At 34.2% G+C, this 21,885-nt stretch overlaps 1 protein-coding gene across 33 annotated transcripts in view; it reads left to right on the top strand.

The window, feature by feature from the left end:
* KCNMA1 (potassium calcium-activated channel subfamily M alpha 1) overlaps positions 1-21,885 on the top strand; it is a 460,281-nt gene that overhangs the window by 124,061 nt on the left and 314,335 nt on the right. The window lies entirely within an intron of this gene.

Raw genomic sequence — 21,885 nt, 5'->3', positions numbered from 1 at the left:
GATTTTGAACTGTGCTACAAAGAGTGAGTTTAATAATTTCATATTAGGTGATAAAACTTTAGGCCTATTTTGTCTGGAATTAAAATTGTGCTGGGAAAAACAGAAGCCAATTTGGAAAATAAGCACAGTGTTACAAGTGTACATAGTAGTCAGAGCTATAAAGCAAAGACAAGTTTTAATTGGCTATGCAATGAGATTTGTGATATTTTCAATAGATTAGTAGTATGTTCTCTTAGAAAATCTTTCAAACGTGAACAGTTATGCATCAAATAGAGCCACATATTGATAATATGTGGTTTAAAGATCCACTGGAAAAAAATCTGTAGTTTTCTGCTTTATTTGAATATAATTACATTAGAACCTTGTTAAATACTAAATTGCCAAGGGTTTTCTGTGGAGTTCAGTAGGTGTCTCCTGTTTCATTTTGATTAGTTTCCTTGTTAGAATGCATGTACTTATAAACTAACAGCTAAAGTGATTTAAATCCCATTTAAAAGTTCTGAGAATCCCAGGAGACTTTGTAACTCTTTTGGGTTAAACTGAAAAAGGATTTGTGTCTTTGTTTATTTTGGTTAAGGGATTTTTTTAGGTGAGTCAGTTTGGGTCTATAGAGTAATTATTTGGAGGGGGGAGGGAAGGGAGGAAAAGACAAGACATTGCACTCCTCAGTCAAGTCTTTTACAGTAAAAAGTTGAGGTGACTCAATTGCCACTGTATTGTTTGTTTCTGCAAGAATATTACTTTGATTATTTTTCCTAAAAATATCTTCTTCCCATTTGCTTTTGTTAATTGCTGACTTTTATCTATAGCTTGAAAGCGTGTTCACTGCAGCTTTGAGCACTATATATCTTCTATGTGAAACTGGCATGTTGACATATTGTCTTATGAAAAGTGGCATTTTGCATGTTTTCCTGAACTCTTCAGCATTAAAAAAGAAAAATGTTAGTTATGCTTCTTGTTCTAATTCAAGTATCAAGGGTAGAAATCACCCAAAACCAGAATCCTCTGCTCCTAGCTATGCAGTGAGAAATTGGCCTGTGTTGTTTTTACTGAGCTATATGTGAGCACAAATATAAACCAACAATCAAGACAAAAACCTAATATAAATGATATAAAATACATTATACTGTATTTTTTTTTCAACATACTGGAAGAACTCATTCAATTCTATTTGATGACTTAGTTTACCATTGCATTTTCTAACAGAGTAGCTGACCAATATTGCTGGATTAGGTTCTTTCTGAGAGTATATCTATAGTCAGGTGTAAGCAACAGGTATTGTGCACACCTGGGTTTATGAATATGACTAACTATCTGAGAAATATGTAGCAATGTATGGAATATGTTAGTTCATTTTGTTTAGTTTAGAAAACAAGATGAATTTATTTTAATATAACACTCATTAGTTTCATTATTTGAATTGACAAGATTCATGGAGGACCATTTCCCATATGAACATTTGCTGTTCATTTAAATTTTACTTTGTGGATATATTTGCTATATGTTCAACGAACATTTGTGCTAGAGGTAATATTCACATTATTTGTACATATAGGATGTAGCAAAAATGTTTGAAAATATTAGGACTTAACTCATTAATTCCTACTAATTTAATACAGCCTCTTCCTAATAGCTATATTTCTGAATCAAAATGTGGAATTTTTTTTCACTTGAAGAAGAACTGGTGATTTCACAGTTCTATGAAATCAAAATCATATGAGATATCTGCAGCTAAAAAAATTATGGTACACTTTTTCGTTGTGCGAGTTTAAATTAAAATTAGTCTTATACATTCAATGTTTACAAAAAAAAAAGAAGCTTAAAAAGCAACCCACTGAAGATGGAATTGGGAAGAGTTATAATTGATCTTCAGTTCAGCATGATCACCTGAAGGCAGTTGTGTAACTGCTGCCTGGTTTTATTTGAGAAATGAAGGAGACAAGTTAGGCCAATCTTGAACACACATCAGTGTGAAGTAGAAGCTTATTTGTGTTTTCTGCTCATGGAAAAACTTCAGTCATTATTCTTACCTGGACAGCCATTTTCTTCACAGTGAATCTTAGTGGAATGTCGAGTGCTGTTTGTGGAACCTAAGCACACCACTTTTTGGACCTCTCTCTACTGAAATCTGTCACTGTATCTTTGACACTTTAATTTCTTTCCTAGTAACCTTACAAAACAACTTTCTAATTTATCAGATCAGTTTCCACAAGTGCTTTGGGAATGTTGAAACAAATATTTGTATGGTGGGTTCTCCTATAGTTACCTCTTTAATACTTAAACTTTTTGGCTACCTACTAGTGAAGAAAATAAAGGTCAACACTATGGAAAATACAGGACAAAAATTTGTGTTTACAGGTCATAGTGTCATAGCGTAAATTGGACATTTACATCAACATTTGCACATTTTTTTAGTGAAATCTAATGTTTCTGTTAAGATAATAGATGAAAATCAGTACACAACCTTTAAAATATAGACTGGAAGGCCTTTGTAGCTGTAGAACTAATTGAAACATAACTTTTGTTTGTCTGTTTGTTGTAGTAAATTATTTTTTTCTGACAGAATTTATGAACTCGTGTTTCAGTGCATCTGCTGGAAAGTAAGGGATGTTACTTTTTATTCATGATCTGGGTCATTGGAGACAGTGAAATGATTCAACCCATTCTCGACAAACACTCTGGAGTCTTTGATAGAGATGATTCCCCTCCACACTAGTTTTCTTAAAAACATTTAATTCATTGGTGGTTGTGAGGGAGGGAAGAGTTCTATAACTGAAATGAAAGTTGAAAAAACCCAACCATATTCCTAATCTCCTCCTCTCCCATTCCATTGATTAGAGGAAGAATTACATTTAAAGACTAAACAAAGAGAGGAGAAATTTAAACTTGCTCACACCTTGAAATATTTTGCTTTTGATTAAAATTAAGTTTTCTCTTTCAAATAAAGTTTCTGAAACTCTATGTAAAACTTCTTCATAAGGGATGTCTGGTCCTGTCAGCAGTGTTTGCTGTGAGTTGTGGAAAAAACACCCCAGGGTTGTAGTTTAATTTTTGGTGGTATTTTTAGTTACACATGATAGAGCTAACTAGGTGAAGCCAAAGGTACAGGTATTGTGCAAATTAATCTCGATATGCAGAAGAACTTTTGCACATTCTCTGTGGAAGTGATTCAGAACACTGACAGAATTAACTGTCTCCCTGACACAAAAGTTTCTTATACTGGTGCTCTTATGTAAAACTGGATATTATTTGTATCTATTCTTTCTTAGTTTTTCGGAGCACAGAAGAATTGGTGCTATCAGTTTTGTGTGTTGCTTCACAAAAGTGGTCAGTTATGTCTGGTTCTTCAGTATGAAATGCTTGTATAATTTCTTAGTATGCTACTCCCTCACAATGTGACTTGGAGAGCAGGTTTACTGGAAAGAATAGTTTCTCAAATGTATCTTTTTAATATCTCCACGTGTGCCCTTTGCTCGTGGTTCCTCAGAGCGTTTTTTGTTTTAATTCCGACAGACAACCATTAGGAAACAGATTCCTGTACTTTGAGTCTCTAGGAGTAGTTTTCATTTTGTTAAAAAGAGTTTTCTTTGTTGTTGTGGTGAGCATCATAAGAAATGATAATGGGAAATTTTAAATAATTAAATCATCAAATTTTCAAAACATTTGACCATTACTTGCTTTATCACTATGTCAACTTAGTGTCTCCTAGTCTATAATTCTGTTAATGACAGCAAGAATAGGCAGAATAGACATAAAAGTGGCAGGTGCATGGGATTTTACTAATATTGCAGTTGATTCAGTAGTTTATGTAAATATTGTAAAGATAGAAGTACTGAAATGGAAATAAACATTCTTACTGCTTTAGGAGTAAATGTCTACTCCTGACATTTCAGAAGTGATTTAGGCACAGAGGAATATTCACACTACCCAATTTCATCTGAAGGGCAGGCTTTGGAGGAAGAGATTTATAGAGGGTGATCCAGAACGCCCTTCAATAAGAAACTGGTTTTGTTTTTTGAAGTAGTATAGCTGGCTAGGCACAGTCCCTACAGTTGTGTGGTCAGAATATCCTTTTCTCCTCATACTTTAGGTTTTAAAAGCACAACTGGAATGTAGTGTTCTTGGTGATGCAACCATTGAAAATGTGACTTTTGCTCTTAAACAATGTAGATGAGAATTTGATGTACGGTTCAAAAATGTGTCCATATTAAACTGCATAAGTACATGATTTAATTGAACCCATGCAGTTTTGTTTGCAGTTGATGTTGAGTGGCATAAATATAAATAATAGTAGAAGGTAGCAGTTTACTTAAAATCTGTTCAGGGAAATATGATTTACTTTGAAGTGCCGTATAATGCTGTAGATGATGCAAGTATTGGATAAAAATTCCTGAGATGGGTTTCTAAAGAAGAATCAGAAACATTCATAATTAATCTGAAGATGGAGGAAATTAAAGGCATTTACGAGCTGATTTAGCTTCCTGAAATGATTTTTTTTTAAATCATTTGAGTAAGAAGAAAAACATTTCCTTAATTAGGTTGAGTGTTTGATAGACAAAATAAAGTCATATGTATATTGTTGAAGTTGACACAGTTCAATCTAGGACCCAGTTGAATGTGGACTCTCCTTTAAACTGATAAAGAAAAATCATTATTTCAGTTGCAAATCCAGGAGATAAAATCGTGAAGAAAATTATTGTTTGTTCTATTTTTAACACATGGCCTGTAAGCAAATAACAGAGATATGAGCTTTATATAGCTTGTGCTAAACACCATGTGGTGGTTTTGGTTTCTGCCTTGACTCTCACAGTACCTAAAGGACAGTCAGTTGAAAACAGGCAAATTTACTTTTTAAGCATTGCATGATCAAAATGTCTTTTATATTGTCAGCACTGAAAGAAAGAGAAGAACTGTTTATTACTAAGTTATTTAATTAGAAGATTATTTGCGTTGTTTTCCTAATACTTACTAACTACAGTTAAAAAACCTAAAGATAAGGAAGTTATATATGAAGGGGCTTTTTTTAAATTACAAGTGATAATGTGTTTTCTAGTATACATTTTAAATTAAATAGAAATTTTCTGTAATATAGTATCTTTGGATTATATAATTGTTTTTACATTCTCTTCATCTATCCAAAAAATTCAGCAGTCATTCTCTTTTCCCCAGCTCAGACTGTCCTACATGTTCAAAGGTTGAAAACTGCAAGTCTTACAAATGTTTTGGCAAGATAGAACAGAATTTTGAGGTTAGTAATAAAAGTTGGGATTATCTTGGGACTCTGCTCGGCAAAGGGTCTCATTTTGCAAGGTCTACATGTTACAATTTTATAGAAATTGATATCAAAACTTCCAAACATGGCTAAAAGTCTAAATCAAAGACCATCCAGTAAATAGTGCACTAAATGCTTACTGTGGAAAGATTTAGACCCTTCTGAAGATGCTAGAAGACCTCATTGCTCATTCAGGGAAATACAACACTATAAAAATTTCAGCCTTTGGGTTTTCTAATTCGTTTATAATGATCACAGCTTGATTATAAACACATGTAGTACTGAAATGTAATAATAATTTGCAATACTCTTGCACAAGCAAACATTTTAAATATATCAGTTTTGTTTCTGCTTAGGTAAGGTATAGGTTTTGTTCATACATATGTCATAGAGGAGATTGATTAAAAATTGTATCAAGAGTGCACTTGAGAGAAAAAATATACATGAAGCAATGCCATTAAACTTACTGATGGGGTTTGTCTTGATTTTTCTGTGTTTTTAAGTAGTATATTCAGGTGTATTGTTTGGGAGGTGGTGGAGTATGTTGAGAAAATGCAAGCAAGGAAAACCAGTGGATTTATAAATATTTAAGTATTTATAGTAAATTTTCCTGAGAAAAATATGTAAGTGTGCTATATACTACTTAGTTTTAGTTTATTATGTGGGGTTTCTCCCTAGTTCCAAAGATAGTAATGGTTGTCTTTAATGAGAATAGGAGCTCAAAGGATAATTTGGTATCCCTGACAGATGCAAAATTGGAGAGGCAGGTTCATTTGATATACATACAGATTTTTCGACAGCATCTTGACAGTATCAGCAATTTTACTAGATTTGCAAAGCAGGAAGAGAAACCTTGAGCAACCTTGAGAATGGAACATCTCAGAATTAGAATATGGAGCTTTCTCAAGGATAAACAAAGCTCTCATAAATTTTAATTCTTTCTCTTTTTTTCCATTGTGGGACCCTCTCATCCTGGAAATGCCTTGTAACCAATCTTGTTGTGGAATTATGTGAGTTTTTTTCTGAGCACCTGTAGTGTTTTTAGGATTCAGTTAATCTGAATAACACTTAACTTAGAATAAAATGTACTAATTGACTAGACAACAGAAATTGAATGTATTCTTCAGTGGTTTAGTCTTTCATACTCATGATATTTCAAACCTTTTACAAATCCAAATCTGACATTAGTTTTTCAACAGTGAAGCACATGCATTCTTTGATAAAAAAATTTGTTTTTCAGACTATTGGCTTTGAAATTACAAATTTTCTTAGATAGTTAAACAGAGTTTGGTGTCACCTACAGACTCCCCTAGCTGGGCAAAAATAAATAGTGCCATATTCTCCCTTGCATTGTGCTCTAGGTTTCTGAACTAGAGGAGAAGGGGAAAACCTTTCTCAGCCTCCAAGTCTGACTGCACAGGCAGAAAGCACAGAATATTTCATGTTCTTGAGTGATTTGGTGGTGGTTTTGCTTTTTTCCCCCCTCTCTTTTTTTTTTCTGTGATTTTTTTAAATTTGTTTGTTATTTTACATTTTGTGATTTTGTTGATTTCGTTTGTTATTTTAGGACTTCTGAGAATGAAAGAGTTACGTATGTATTTTAGATTATAAAAGTTCCCCTTTCCTCATCTTGGTCAACAAATAAGACAAATGGCATAAGGATGAAAGGGCAGAGCCTTACCAAGTTAGGGCATTTGTATAAAGACAGTGCACAAAACTCCTGAGAACGTCCCTTCCAGTGTGTTAGTGTAACTACAGGTCTGTTCATCGTGGTTGTTCATAGATCATAAACTGCTTTTTGATGTTTGTTACTTATCTGCTGTTCACAGGGAGTAGTTCAGATTCTGCTCATCTCTATTGAGAAATGAACTCTGGCTGTTTAGTTATTTTTAGTCTTTCATAGGCCTTAGTGGCACATAAATGAATCCAAGAGATGAGTTCTAGATTGCCTTAATCTCCTGTGACAATGTGGGCTATTTCCAGGGTTTCCATAGGAATAGGAACAATGTTCTCCATTTGAGTTCGTGAGATAATGATAATGGAACAGAGTAGGAAGTGTTGAGTAAATCTTGCTTGTTTCCATGGTAACTGCAGCTAGTTTAAGTTCCATTTATGCATCTTCTTTTTCTGAATATTTGTTTATTATTGACAGTAGCAAGGATTGTTTGGCAGGGTTTTTGCTTTGGATCAAAGAGTGGGCTTTTGCCCACAGTCTTATGGGAAAGTTCTTCTTCTGTGCATATTTCTCTAACATTGAATTATTCAATTCTACTTGTGGATGCTACATGTAGATGTAGCATTTCTGATTGTCACTACATCTTTAAAATAACCACCTTGTGTTTTTGGAAAACTTCTGCAATTTCAGTGTTGTATTTAAAAAAATAATTTAGTGGTTAAACTAAAATAATAAAAATAAAAGCATGCTAATATCTCTGTATAAGGTGATATCTAGGACCAAGAAGTCCCTTCATTATCAACTATGATACTGTAATATAGGAATATAGGTGGCTGTTTGCAATCCTTTCACCACCAGCTTGCTCTTAGTAAATTTTTTTTTAGTGTAGTTTGGACAATGCTCTCAGGCACATGGTGTGATTCCTGGGGTGTTCTGTGCATGGCCAGGAGTTGGACTCGATGATCCTGGTGGGTCCTTTCAAACTCAGCATTTTCTATGATTTTGTGATAAATATATGCCAATCTTAAACTTCCTTTTCTGTAAAGTCACCCATGAAGTGCATGGCTAACATGCACTTCATGGGTGATGTGTCAAACATACGTAGTATTTTTTTTCTCCTCAATTTTACCAGTTTTAAGTACTTCTATGTGTGGAATGGGTTAGGTCAACATAAGGTATGATGTACGTGGTAAAATCAAATCAAGAAAAGGATAAACAGTACATTTCATAAAGGAATGACATGAACTATGCTGAGAAATGGACTTAAAACCTTGCATTTGAATTCTTAGCTCAGAAGGTGGAGAAATAGAAAATTAGTGCATACATCACACATGCAATCCGTAAATGTTTATGCTAGTTAGAATTGCTAATTTTTGTAAGCTTCCTTTTTTTAAGCCAGATCTCAGTGTAGCTTAATCTACCTTATTTATGTGGTGTTTCAGTCAGTTTATAGCTGCTGCTATGGAAGTTACCTACTGTAGGTAACTACTGTACCTCTCTCCAAACTTTGTGCTGTGCTTCAGTGACTTCTGTGATCTCTTGATAGATGACCATGCTTGCATAATCCAGCCTAACAGTATTATAAAGCATGAGGCTTTTCCTGCAGTGGGAATAAATATATTCTTCTAACATTTTTGACATCTACCACTTCTTTTCTTGTCTAAATTAAGATATCAGTGGCATTCTGTTATTAAAATGAAGAAGTGCGAGCACATCTTAAAATCATGTGTTAAGTTTTAAATGGTGTGATTATTTGGAGAAAGTCAGGAATGTGGTTAGTCTTCAGGCAGAGCAAAACTGGTTTAGGTAAACAGTTAGACAATATTTCTGTTATACAGGTCTTCATTGTTGAAAAATTGTTGTAATGCTGTATCACTCTATCAGTGTCCTGTGTCACTGTATATGAATGTCAAACAGAAGTTAGGAAAAGTCCTTGCTACTTATTTCTTAGATACAGCTAGAATGAAAGTGTATTAATACAGAAGTGTTCCTTCTGATAATACTGTGTTACATCCTCACGATAAGAGTGTGATGCAGAGGAAATTTACCTTCCACCTACGCCATTGACAAAAGTCAGGTATTGAACAAAAGATATGAACACAACTGTTGCAAATGAAGCCTGTTTACAAAGCACACTAGAAGAGACAGATGGCTTCCCCTAAGGCATTTGTGCCTTTCCTATGCAAAGGGCTGCTCTGATGATGCAGTTGATAATATTGATTTTTTCACATTTTGTTTTTCCACCCCCCTTTGCATTTAGCGTATTGGATAAAATTGTGCTTGTAATCAAAGCACTGCTGTGATAAGGCATATTTTTAAAGATAATTCTGTATATGCTTTTGTACAGCTCTACTATCAGTGATTGTTTCTGTGGGATGGGATAAATGGAACAAATTGCAAAGCTTGTGGTTAAAAAAACCCCTCTTCATTTTGATGTTCAGCAAAAACTAACAATGAATTTTTACACAAAATATTGTCTATCACAATCAGTTTCCTTTTGCTTCTTATATAATTTTTTTTCTTTTTTTTAAACTGTTGTTTGGTGCTTAACTTGAATGTGCACAAGTTTCCTCAGAATTGTTCTCAGCATATTTTTCCTGGCTTCAGTAGTTCTATGTGACTCCTTAAATCTGCATTGCTTTGCACAGGAGATTGCTCTCCGTTGTAATTAATGCTTGTTTCAGCTTCAAATGCTGCAACAGAGACAACTTCAAAGCTTACCACCACAGCTGCTGAAAGTCCCACTTTTCCTGTGAAGTCTGATGTCTGTGTTGGTAAGGTTTGGAAGGCTTGATTCAATCTCAAGTAATAGTAAACAATCTACTTGTCTTTCTGAAAAGAAATCTAAAGGTAGAAACCAGAGTGGAGAAGTTGTCAATTCAAAGTCAAAATCAGGGAATATTAACTGCCTGTTCCATGTGTTTCACCTGGAAGCTGAAATCTTTCAGGCTCTTCCATAAGTCTATAGCAAAATGCCATGAGTTTGAAGAAGAAACTTGCATGTCTGCTCTGAATGGTCCTGCTCCTCCTTCCTAGTCAGAGAGTCTTTATCCTGCAGACACTTTCCTTCGTCTCAGGATAAAGCTAGGACAAATGGGATAAAGCTAGGCAAGGTGGGAGAGAAAGGGAAAGGGATGGGACTTTTCAGAAGTTTGAAACAGTCCTGCAGGTTCTTTCACTCTTGTGAAGATTGCTTCTTTTCAACATAGCTATGTAGGATAGGTGGGTGAAAAGGCAATTTCTGCAATGTATTTCCATGCCTTCTTATGATCTGTAGAACCACTGACTGTGGTCATGAAGAGAGGCTCACAAAACTAATGTAATTGATGCAGGGTAAGTATAAAATGGAAAAGGAAACATGATCTGATTCTTCCTCTATTTCTAGTCCAAACTTCAAAAAATGTTATTTCAAACACAGTGTACTTGTTACTGCTCAGAATGGTGATACCATTTGGGAACTAAAGTGAAATGTGGAACCTGATCCTTCCTTGCATAGACAGAAACTCCTCACTGCATGCAAACTAAGCCATCCAGTTCTGTCAGATGCCCACAGTCCCCTCATTGAAAAACATGTAACTCCCACATACTGTTAAAAAAACCCAGTTTGTGCCTGTCAGGGTAAAATCTTGCAGAAATTACTTCAGTAGAGATGAGTAGATTTTAGTGAGCCATCTGATTGTTGTGATACACAAAATGGGATATTGTCATGAGCCTTCTGCAAAGCATAGGAGAACGCTAAGGTTTTGCATAGAGAGGAACTATTTTCTTTGTTATTGTCAGCCATTATATTTAATTATATTTAATCTTATGCATTTTGAAGGTGCTGCATGTACCTTGAGAAAGTGTAGCTGTGTATCTTGGTAACAGGCAAGAATATATTGTCTGCAGTTTAGTGTCAATGCATCCTTCTGAGCGATTTAATTTTATAATTTTTTTAATCTGTTCCTCATGAGAAGGAAGGAAGTCTGGTCTTGTGAAATCAGATACCTTGTTTTGGATTTTTAAATCTGTCCAACTCAAGTACTCTAAGGTTTAATTTAACCTTAGACAGAGAATTTTGAATTAGAAGAATCAACAGAGTGCACCATTAGCGCAGTTGGCAGTTGCTCTGTATGTGCTTTGGGTGTCATTAGACTGTCTGGACATTGTTGCATGCTGCCATTTCTAGTCCATTCCATTCTATTCTACAGTTTAGCAACCATGCATATATAAACAGAACCTGGAACATTCAGTTCTATTATTTTAGCTAAATCAGAGAGTTCTGCATTCTGCTCTAAGCAGTGTAAACAAAGCTCATCTGTCACATTCTCCTACCCCTCAAAAGCCTGGCATAGTATTATGGATGGAAACTCAACACAGGTACGAAAAGATGAATTCAGCAGGATCTTTCTTGAATATGATGGCAGTCTGCTCAGATCTTTTTTTTTTTCCAAGGCTGAAGTTTTTTTTCTCAACAAAGGCCTCAGCAAATTTTGTCATTGGTACTTATGTCTAAGGATTTATTTTAATGAATATGATCAAGCTGCACAATGTCAGACAACATTTTAAAGTCCTTTTCTGCTATATTTAAAGGATTTTAAGATATTGTCAAAAATAATAGAGTAAATGCAAATCAGAGGTTTTTTTCCCCATATTACAAAACAGCAACGTAAATCAGCTCATAGAACATAAAAGGCTTGCATGTCATGCTATTGGAAAGGTATTTGAGAAACCTGTAGATATTTTTCTATCAAACTGTAGAAAATTGTAATAGATTCCTTACAGATTACATTTTTAGATTTGTCTTTTTTTTTTTTTTTTGTCTCTTGGTAAATATTATAAAGTTGTTTTGGATAAGTTGTTTGATGGTTTTCAATTTGCTGTTGTAGAAGGCTGTGAAAAGTAACTAAGAAAACGAAGCCACCAGATGATAGGTTTACAGTTGCTCTTTGGTGTTTTTAAGTACAATAGCAAATTTTCAAGAGTCTTTGGACTGGAAAAAGATTGTTAGCCACTGGTTTAAATCTGTTGGAGGAGTTAATTGGGCAGAAAACTCTCCTGTCTTTGAAGTATCAGTTAGAGGAAGTACAAGAGATGGTACAGTCCATAACAGTAACTCTTAATTTCTGAAGCATTTTCTGTCTTGAAAAATTATGTGAGCAGTGTGAATTCAGTAACTGCAACAAGGGACTGGAAATTTGACATATTTTCTCTGCTCAGGTGTGACAGTAACTTTGTTGATTTTGAACATATAACTAAACTTACTATTCTTCCTGTGTTTCTGTGCAAGCTAGGATTAAAATTAATTATCCATGCCTGTAAAAAGTCTTTAAATCAGCTTTTAAAAAGTCCTAAAACCAGGATTTTAATTATTTAGTGAAGTTTTTTTTGTCTTCCAACACATATTTTCCAGTCCAAAATATATTTCTGTCCTACATGGTTAAATCCATTTAGTATTATGAAATATATATTATATGTTCTTTCTATAAATTTTGTATAGCCATACACACATGTATTTGTCTATCTATACATAAATTATTTTTACTTCCATATTACACAGTTGAAGATTGCATACTCATGCATCAAAATATTTTTTACTATATAGGCTCTTTTCCTTAATGTCTCTGTTCTGTACTTCTGCTTTTTTAAAAATCTCTTTTGGGCCTGATAGGTGCAGACAGATAAACAATCTGAATTTTTCCTTGCCATGCAGTCCATTAGACTTATTATGTATTCTCTTTTGGAAAGAGCCTCGGGCATCAACACTAGTTGCTTGTGGTCTCTTTATAGCTGATGGCTCTTGATATGAAAGACCTATTTTCTAATGATGCAGTTTCATTGCCTATTCAACCCCACTGTTTTATTTCTACAAATAAAAAGCCTGCCTGTGTGAGATCTCTTATTTCCCTTAATTGAACATATCTTGTGGTTAAAAAAAAAATAGTTAAATCTGGTTTTATAAAACTTAAGTTATATGACTAGTTGAGAATTAATCACGAGTTAATTAATTAATATGGAATTACAGGAATAAGCATAAGCTGAAGCTTGAAAGCTTTTGTTTAATTTGATATGATTTACAAGGGTTAGGATATCAAGAGTAGCAAGAGTTTTTTTAAACAATATCAGTGTGACATAAAATACAATACAAATAGAAATAGTTTATGTTTCTGATTTGCTGATAACATGTTCAGATTCCCAATGGATAAACCCTTACGACTCTGATAAAAATGAACCTGTTAGATATGAAAATGATTGTAATAACTGACAGAGTTAATTAGTGAACTGTATCTAGCCACTAGAAGGTTTAAATAATGTTTCAATTTTTGTTTTTTGGTGTGAAACTAATGTTTTAACCCCCAAACTTGTTATACAATTCAGGAACCTCATTTATTCCTTTGTGACTTCAGTGTGACTGCAGTTATTTACAAGAAATTCCATTGATTTCATCAGTAATACAGAAAGCATAGCAGAAACAGTTTTAAGACATGTTGGAAATGAAAATTGGATGACCGGTAGAATTTCGAGACCGTTGCAAGGTTAAACTGAACAGTTTTCACCACTTTTCATACTGTGATGTATTACAGAGGAATGCTGTCTTGCTTGCCCACAAGAAAAATTGAGGGAAAGTATTTTAAAATACACTCTAATCAACTCCACTGTGCTGATTGTTTGGTTTTGTTGTTTGTGATTTTTGTTTGGTTTGTTGGTTTTTTTTTGGTTGGTTGTAGTTTTTTTTTTTCTTTCCATTTTTGGGGGGGAGGGAGGGATGGTAATTTTTTTAGTTTGATGTCTTTGAGGTTCTTTATTATTCAGTGATCTCTTTGCATTAATTTATGCACCACCATTTGATATTGTTGGATTCAAATTTCAAGATTCCCAAGTTTTTCTCAGTAAATAATGGCAGTGTGAACTCTATGAGGATTTAATATATAGTTACCATTAAAATACTCTACAGAGAGAATTTTGGTAGGCATTTGCAAAGCCCTGTGTTTACCTGATGGGAACTTGAGAGGTTGGTACTGATGATACCATATATCTCTAGACTTTTACATTACTCTTAATAGGTATTTCAAGCAGTTCACTTGATATTAAATTAAGACATGCTCTTTTGTTCCCTTTGATGTGATAGTTAGCACCTGATACAAATATTAATACTGTAAGATGAACTGACCAATTCTCTACTGGTTAATCATATCATTTATTGCAAATGAGGGACTTAATGGTTTTTATTATCAGTCCAGCAGGTTTATTCTTAAACATTCAAAATTCTTGGTCTTTCCTGTTCTCTAATCTGGATCCTATTTTCTTTTTGTATAGAATGTGTTAGATGATATCAGACTTGGAGGTTTTATTGCTCAGTTCAAGGATTCCACTTCTGTGGTCAGATTACCTACTTCCCTTTCAGTCTAAAATCTGTCTTTTAATTTACTCTTTTTTCTTATCTTAACTTTATAATGGATAAGAGGAGTAAATTAGCAGCAGAGATTGTTGTTTTAAATGCTACTCCACAAAATCATGATATTTTTAACTGTTAGGCTACCTCCAGTCTAGGGGAGCTGATTTGAGAGAGGAGAAAAGGGATCTGCTTGTCAAAGAAACTTTTTGTAGGAGATCCTAATCCACTAAAGAAGAAAATCAGAATTGTCTTCAACTGAAAGGCAATAATATGCAGGAGCTGGATAGCATCTGTTTTAGTGTTTCTAAGTCCTCAGTAGGGAGATGTGGGAAGGGGGCTGGCAAAAGTTGTAAAACTTCTGTCTTATGCACTGGCAGACTATGGAGTCTAAGGACAAGAGAAAGCACTGTTAGGCTGAAAGATGCAGTTCATTTATGAAATTTGTTAACCTGAAATGCACTATAATTCTCATGCTTTACCCCATAAGTAGAAACAAACAATAGAAAGTGTATTTTGAGAAACTGTGACTTGCCCTCATCTCTCAGGTTAAAAAGAAACCAGTACATCTTTGCTTCTCTTGCACCTTCAGAAAGCTACATACGTGCCTGTTATTTCCTAACACAGTGCATTTTCCAGTTTTATTCTTATGGATGATATGAAGTCCTTTAATTTCTCTAATGGAGCATAATGTTATGTCCAGGAATTCTGATCTAGACATTAAAAGAAGTGATAACAGAGGAATACAGAAAGTGCCTCCAGAACCTGTTTTTTTGGTCTTGTATACTGGATTAGTTTTGGCATGAGAGATGTGAAAAGATGGCTTAACACTATAAAAATGAATAACTGACGAGAAAGAATTCAGCTTTACTTGGGAACCTTCATTAAATATGAATGCATATAATTAATAACTCTACTGCTTGATCTTTCCTTATGTATTAGGTGCAAGGTATGTTTTACTTTTTAGAGTAGAAAGCTGAATCTTAAACTCTCCATATAGAAAAAATTGACAGGACTATGTCTGCTGTGAAAAGCAGTTAGTTCAAAGTGCCATCGAAACATTTTCAAGTATTGTAAAAACAAAATACATGTCTTTATTTGCTGAAATGTCTAAAAAGCATAATTCAGCTGACAGAAGTGCCAACAAATGTATTATTTGAGTTACCTTCCTCTGCTCACTTGTTTGGTTTAAAAAAAATACACAGTGAGATTCCTTAGGAAAGTGTCAAAAACCAGTTCAGAAGGAAAAAAAATCTAAGGAACTGTAAGTTGGAAAGCATATTAAGACACAAATTTAAATTTGATTCTAGCTTCTGGGTGCAGTTCTGCTCTTGTCCATATCCATGTACTTCAGCTGAAGTTAGTTCAGTCAATCCACATTTACGTTGGTTTAATAGAGGACAGATGTACTCTGCTATATTTGAGGAAGAGCATGTTCCTGTCAGAGGGCCAAATGAAACTTTATCAGAACTGGAGACACCTGTCTTCCTACAAGAAATTTAAAGACTAATATATGTGCACGTATATTGTTAATGAAAAAGTAATTATGGGCTCTTTCTTAAAGAAAGATGAATAGACTTGAGAATTAAAGAGAACGAAGCAGAAAAACTGTCCCACCACAGTCCTCCAGGGAATTTTCTAGGCTCAAGGTCAGATGCTGTTGAATAGAAATGAAATTCTGTCAAAATTCCCTCTGTCAAGCCTTTCCCTTGGCAGGACCAGATATGGACATGCAATTCATATTTAACAGTAGTAACAGTTTATAGGTTAAGCAAAAATTTGGCTGAAGCAGCTTTGCATGTGGTTGGAGACATTCTGATTTTTGCATGGTTCTTTATAGCACTTCCAGTTTTCTAGACACCTTTTCAGCGTTGGAATACCTTGCTCTTCCTTGCACTCTGAGTCTGTGAGTTTCAAGATGGAAAACTGATGCTGGAAATTTTAGTAAAAACTTTCAAACTTAACAGTGAGGTCTTTTCTCATGTGTTTGACTAGGGAATTTCATTTTTATTTCCAAGCCTTAATTTAAACTCACTGTGGAAGCCCTGCCACTTTTATCCTTGGTAAAATTATACTGAGTAAGTAGTGAACTGTTTCTCTTCCCATTTTTGTAGGAAGATAATGTGAAACAGTAAGTTTCAGCAAAATATTGTTTCTGATACAATTCTCAAATAGTGTACTTTCTGCTCAACTGAAGGTCCCTTAAGTGTGCACCTCTACTTATATGGAAATACATCAGTGTGACAGTTATTCCCAAGGGCACAAGTATATATACATGTTGTACTTCAGTATGTTCTCAAAAAACAGCAAAGGAAACACAAACTACTGATTGTGTGTATCTTCTTCCAATTGCACCAGGAGCAGGCATTAGCCATAATATTAAGTTATTTAAACTGTATGCATAGGTTTTAAAGTATAAAGAGAGTATTTGGTTAGTGTTTGTTGGTGTTTTGAAGCAATTTAAGTGTCAAAAAATTGTTAGTTCTATTGACAGATTCAGTGTTTTATGAGAACTGTTAAAAAATGTAAGTTTTGTATTAAATATTGGCTACTTTCCTACTACTGCATGATGTATTATCTATTGGTCTATAGATAAGATTTTTCCAGAAAATTTTTTAACAGAGCCATGTAGAGACTTTTGTACTGCTGTCTAATAAAGCAAGGTCCAGGGAAGTTGTAATGCAAAACTTAATGCTTGGGTTTTTTTTCCTCAAAATATTTTCTTTTTGCAGTTATACAAAACAATGTTTTTAGTATTTCATTGTTGCAGCAATGAAATCTCATAGTATTTCACTGAATGAAGACATTAGTTAGAAGTAAAAAGACTTTCTTGCATGGGAGGCATATTTCAGCTTATTTATTGGTAGTTGAAAAAGTAGTTGTCCTACTGTGCTAAAGTCCCCCATAATACATTTTATAAGGAAAGCATTATACTCATGTCAACATTTTCTTTTAAAATCAATAGATCTGGTAATGTTTTAATTAGAATAGTTAATTGCAAAGCATTTCTTTTGAGAGGTACTTAGAAATAGTAACATGAAAAGACTATCAATTCAATGTTAATGTTATGAAACATCTTGACAACATAATGATTTCAATTAACTCTGACTGGAAATTTAACTTCCACTCATGTAAAATGCCACAGAAGAGAAGTGGCATAACTTAAGATTCTGGCAGGTATGTAACACTAGTTATCTGAGTTATGTGCATATAAGACATATCCTGGAAAACTGCTTCTAGATCGAGCCAGCAACATTTGGCTTTTCAAAGTCATGTTTTATATGGTTGTATGCCACCAACTATGGAACACAGTATATCTTGTTCAGTTGGATGATGACCACAGGTCACTGAGCCTTCACTTGAGAATCACTGACTTTATTATTCATTTCTTCTCCCATCCCTCAGTACAATAGTCAAGAGTATGATGCCTAAAATATCTGTGCTTATGTATGTTCTACTACAGGTGCAGTTACATTGACAAAAGTTGTCTTCCCAAGAGAGTCTATTTCTAATAGCAAAAGCCCCTAGAATAAATGATTTTTTAACCAGCAAGATATGCTAATGTATGACTTGTTTATTATGGTAGAAATGATTCATTACTTTACTTTTGAATATTAAGATGGAAGAAGGGATAAATTTCCATTGCTTCGTTCAGTTTTAACACAGACATTCAGGTTAGCTTTTAATTTGAAGGAGTGTACGATGTTCAAAGCTAGCAATAAAATCCTTTTTCTTTTTCCTGAAAGACAGAGGTAGCATCAGAAGTATGATATAGAGGCTATGAAAGTTTAGAGGCAGAAATATCTACCAGCAGAAGAAAGAAAGAAAAAGTTCAAGACTAAAGGTTCTCAGTTCTTCCCCCATATATCTTCCTTTTCATATGTGCTTGGAATGTAAAGGTTATACTTTTTACTTATGGTTTTTTATATATATTTAACTGCTCATTTGTTGTATCACTCTTATCTAACAGATGTTTAATGAGGTTGTTGTTTTATTATAACAGAAAGTTTTCAGCTCTTAGTGTTTTACTAAGGCCCTGTGTGTGTCAGGGGGAGAAGGTCAGTAAAAGAAACCTTGTCTAGGTTTAGGAAACAAATCCATAAAAAACTATAACATTTTCATCATGTCTCACAAATCAGAACTAGGCTTTGCTAATCACTGCAAAGAAAGAAAACATGAGCAGGTGCTTTCCTAGAGAGCTTTCAGTTTGATTAAGATGGAAAGAGGATATGAGACCCAAACTCAAATTCTGTGCTGACAGTTAACCCAGGAAGTCAATGCCAAAATTCAGAAGTGAATGTTAATTCAATACTCTGCCTGATCATTAAATGAAGTTGATTTCCTTCTTTTAGTGATATTATATTACACCAGTTTCAGAAACTCATGACTACATTTAGTTGTTTAGTTGGTAAGACTATTTAGCCAAGTTGTCCTAATTGGAAGAAATATCACATTCTTCTAACATTCAAATTGTTTGTCTTGTAGTGCTAAGGAAAAGGGAATTATGAGTTCTTTCCATTTTTTAGACCTAACACTGAAAAATAACATCTGTGATACCCCCTTTCCAGCTTTGCATGGCAGCAGGGATAATTTGGGGATAATTAGTATTGGCTTTGTTTGCATCTCAGATGATTGTCTTTGCATGAAGTTGACTTGGATGAGGGGAAATACCTTGGCATAAATAGCCTGGGCACAATATTATAGAGGCTTTTCCCTAGCCCGTTCAGATAAGGTAACCTGCCTTCAAATAGTGTAACCTTTAAATAGCATGCCTGGCCAGTTCTGTCAGATTGTATCAGGAAACTCTTGTTTTGCCTTTGTTTGGAAAAGAAGAGTGATGTAATTGCATAACCATAGAAGTGGTTCCTTTTGTGTGTGTGTGCAACAAAAAACCCCAAACAAAAACCTAGTAAGGTTAGCAAAAATATTGTTATTCTCACTGTGCTTAAGTCATTTCTTAGGCTTAGAAATACAAACAATGACTTCAATCCTAAGAAGTTGTAAAACAAAGCCCACCAAAAAACCCAAACCAAAACAAAATGCAACTCCAAACCCTCCAATACCAAGCCAAAAAACCTTTGGAATATGATCCAGTAAAGAAATCAATATGAACATATATTCTTGAATTTTTTGCATCATCCTGCTGAATGCTTTAAGAAGACAACGCAAAGTGAACTTAATTTTGCCTGTAAATAATGTAACCGTTTGGTAAGTGTTTTAAGCAGTAGTTGTTATGACCACAAAGTGTAGAAATTCCAAGATTATCTATCCTGTTTTCCAACTTACCATTGCACAAATAGTTTCATGCTGTGTTGTGAAAAGCCCACCATAGGATGGACAGAGATGCTGAATACTGAGTTTGAGTGTGATTTTGAGTGTGATTTTTGTAATGCTTGCTTTACAATTATTTTGTTTTTGTTCCCCTAGTTTTCTTGTTATGGTAACAGTCCCTTTTTTATCCTTCTGTATGTTATTTTTTAGCAGATTATATTTTTATGCTGAATTAAACATTATGGAAGTGGAAGTAGCTGTCACCTTCTGTATTGTATGTATGTGGATATGGAGGCTGTGGATCTGACTCTGCACTTGCTTAGAATTCCAGAACATGAAACTTCAATTTCTGGACTTGATGTTTTAATATGAGGAAAGATGTTCTTTTGATAAATTAACATTCTTCATCACGTACAAATATTGTGTTCAATTACAATGCCCCTTTACTAGAAAAATTTGCAAGGTATGCTTTGAAGAAGGTTGAAAACAATGTCATTTGACTGCTGCTGACTGTGCTAAAAAGGAGAACTGAATCAAGGATGCAGTATCTGAACTGAATCAAGGGATGTCTTCTCCTGACCTGATAAAGAAAGAAGAGATTTTGAGACTTACTGCCTAGTGTTTCTGTTATTGTTTAGCTGACATACTGTGGTTGAAGATAATGACAGAAATATTAGTGGTGTTTTCCACCTGTTGGAACCACTTACCAACTTCAATAAGAACTTGTAACTGTTCTCTAAAAATAACTATTATTTTAATACATATATTACTCTACATCTGAACAAAGTTAAGTAGGTCTTTATAACCAGCTTTTAAAATATTTCAATACGTAAAGTTGCAGATGAATTGTTTAGTCATCTCTGAGTAAGACTAATGGGTAAAACTCTGGAACAGAGAAGTTGTGGATGCCCCACCCCTGTCGTTGTTCAAGGCCAGGCTGGATGGGGCTTGAAGCAACCTGGTCTAGTGAAAGGTGCCCTGACCGTGGCAGGGAGGTTGGAATTAGATGGTCTTCAAGGTTCCTTCCAATCTATACCATTCTATTATTCTGTGAAGTATTTAGTAGAGCAACAGGTTATTCCTGAAAGCTGTAGATATAATATAATCATTCTCTTGGAGGAAATCCTTCTTGGAAAAAAGTTCATGACAATTAAATTTCTTCAATCAGTTTCTTCATTCTAAATAACAAGTCTTTTTACTGATCTCATCATTAAACAAAACTATTTTTTTCTGCAGTTTAATGGTTAATATTGTCCAGAACTCTATTATTCAGATGCTTAATCCTTCATTTGTCCCTGACAGGGTTTTGTCCTCATTCTCATTTCCAATTTGTTGGCATATAATACAGGAGAATTATACCAGATTTTTTTTTTCCTTCATACGTGAAAATTTAAGTTGAACTGTTAAATAACTTTTTTCGTCATAAAAAGGTATTTTTAGTGTCTTCTTTACCTTTCACATCCTGTGTTGTAATGAGACACATATTACACCAGATGTAATATTAATGTTGGACACAGTTAAAATAGTACCACATGTAAAACAAAAGAAAAACCGATCCCCACAAAAAAGAGATTGTTTAGGGCACTTAATTCACTCATTTGCTTCTTTGATATAGACATATGGATAGTGATAATAGCATCACTCTGTGCTGTCATACCTCTCTGTATGCTCTATACTGCCTTATTTAGTCTGGTTCAAGTCACCCAGATGATCAAACGTCTGCACTTCTTTAGGGAGATAATTCTGTAATAGCTTGCAGCAAAGTCTGTAATCCTCAAACTCCAAATTTTATCTGCTGGCTAGAGAAATTTATGTATTATCTATACCTTGTTGCTAAGCAGATTCAGAGATTTTACATATTTTTATCTTTACATTTCTTCTATCATGTTGTAACACTGGCATGAAGCTAAAACATTGATTACATCAAAAATTGTATGTGTGCAAAAATATCCTAAAAGTCTTTAGGTTTTTGCAACTTTTAAGAAGACTTTTTGAAATAAAAGGCAGTTTCATTTGTTTAAGATCTGGGGATACTGACACTTTGAACTGAATTTTTCTGTGGAGAACTTCTGCTGTGTTTACCACCCAACTTTAAAGTTTTAATAACAGCCAAAGCATGAATGCAGTCTTTAGAAAAGCTTTCATTGTGTAGTTTTTGTGCAGCACACTATTTATCTCCTGAACTCAGAGACAATTTGGAAAAGATTATACATTATTTTTAGTCAAGTGGAACATTTTAATGTGTAAGTGCAAAAGAAAAATTAAGGATGTAAAAGCAGTATGATAGTAAATGTT

The sequence above is a fragment of the Manacus candei genome, unplaced genomic scaffold, assembly GCF_025592945.1.
Source record: "Manacus candei isolate 608988 ecotype Guabito, Panama unplaced genomic scaffold, ASM2559294v1 h1tg000050l, whole genome shotgun sequence".
NCBI classification, from domain to species: Eukaryota; Metazoa; Chordata; class Aves; order Passeriformes; family Pipridae; genus Manacus; species Manacus candei.
Note: the sequence above shows the minus strand (reverse complement) of the source record. Positions and strands in the feature narration are given on the sequence as shown.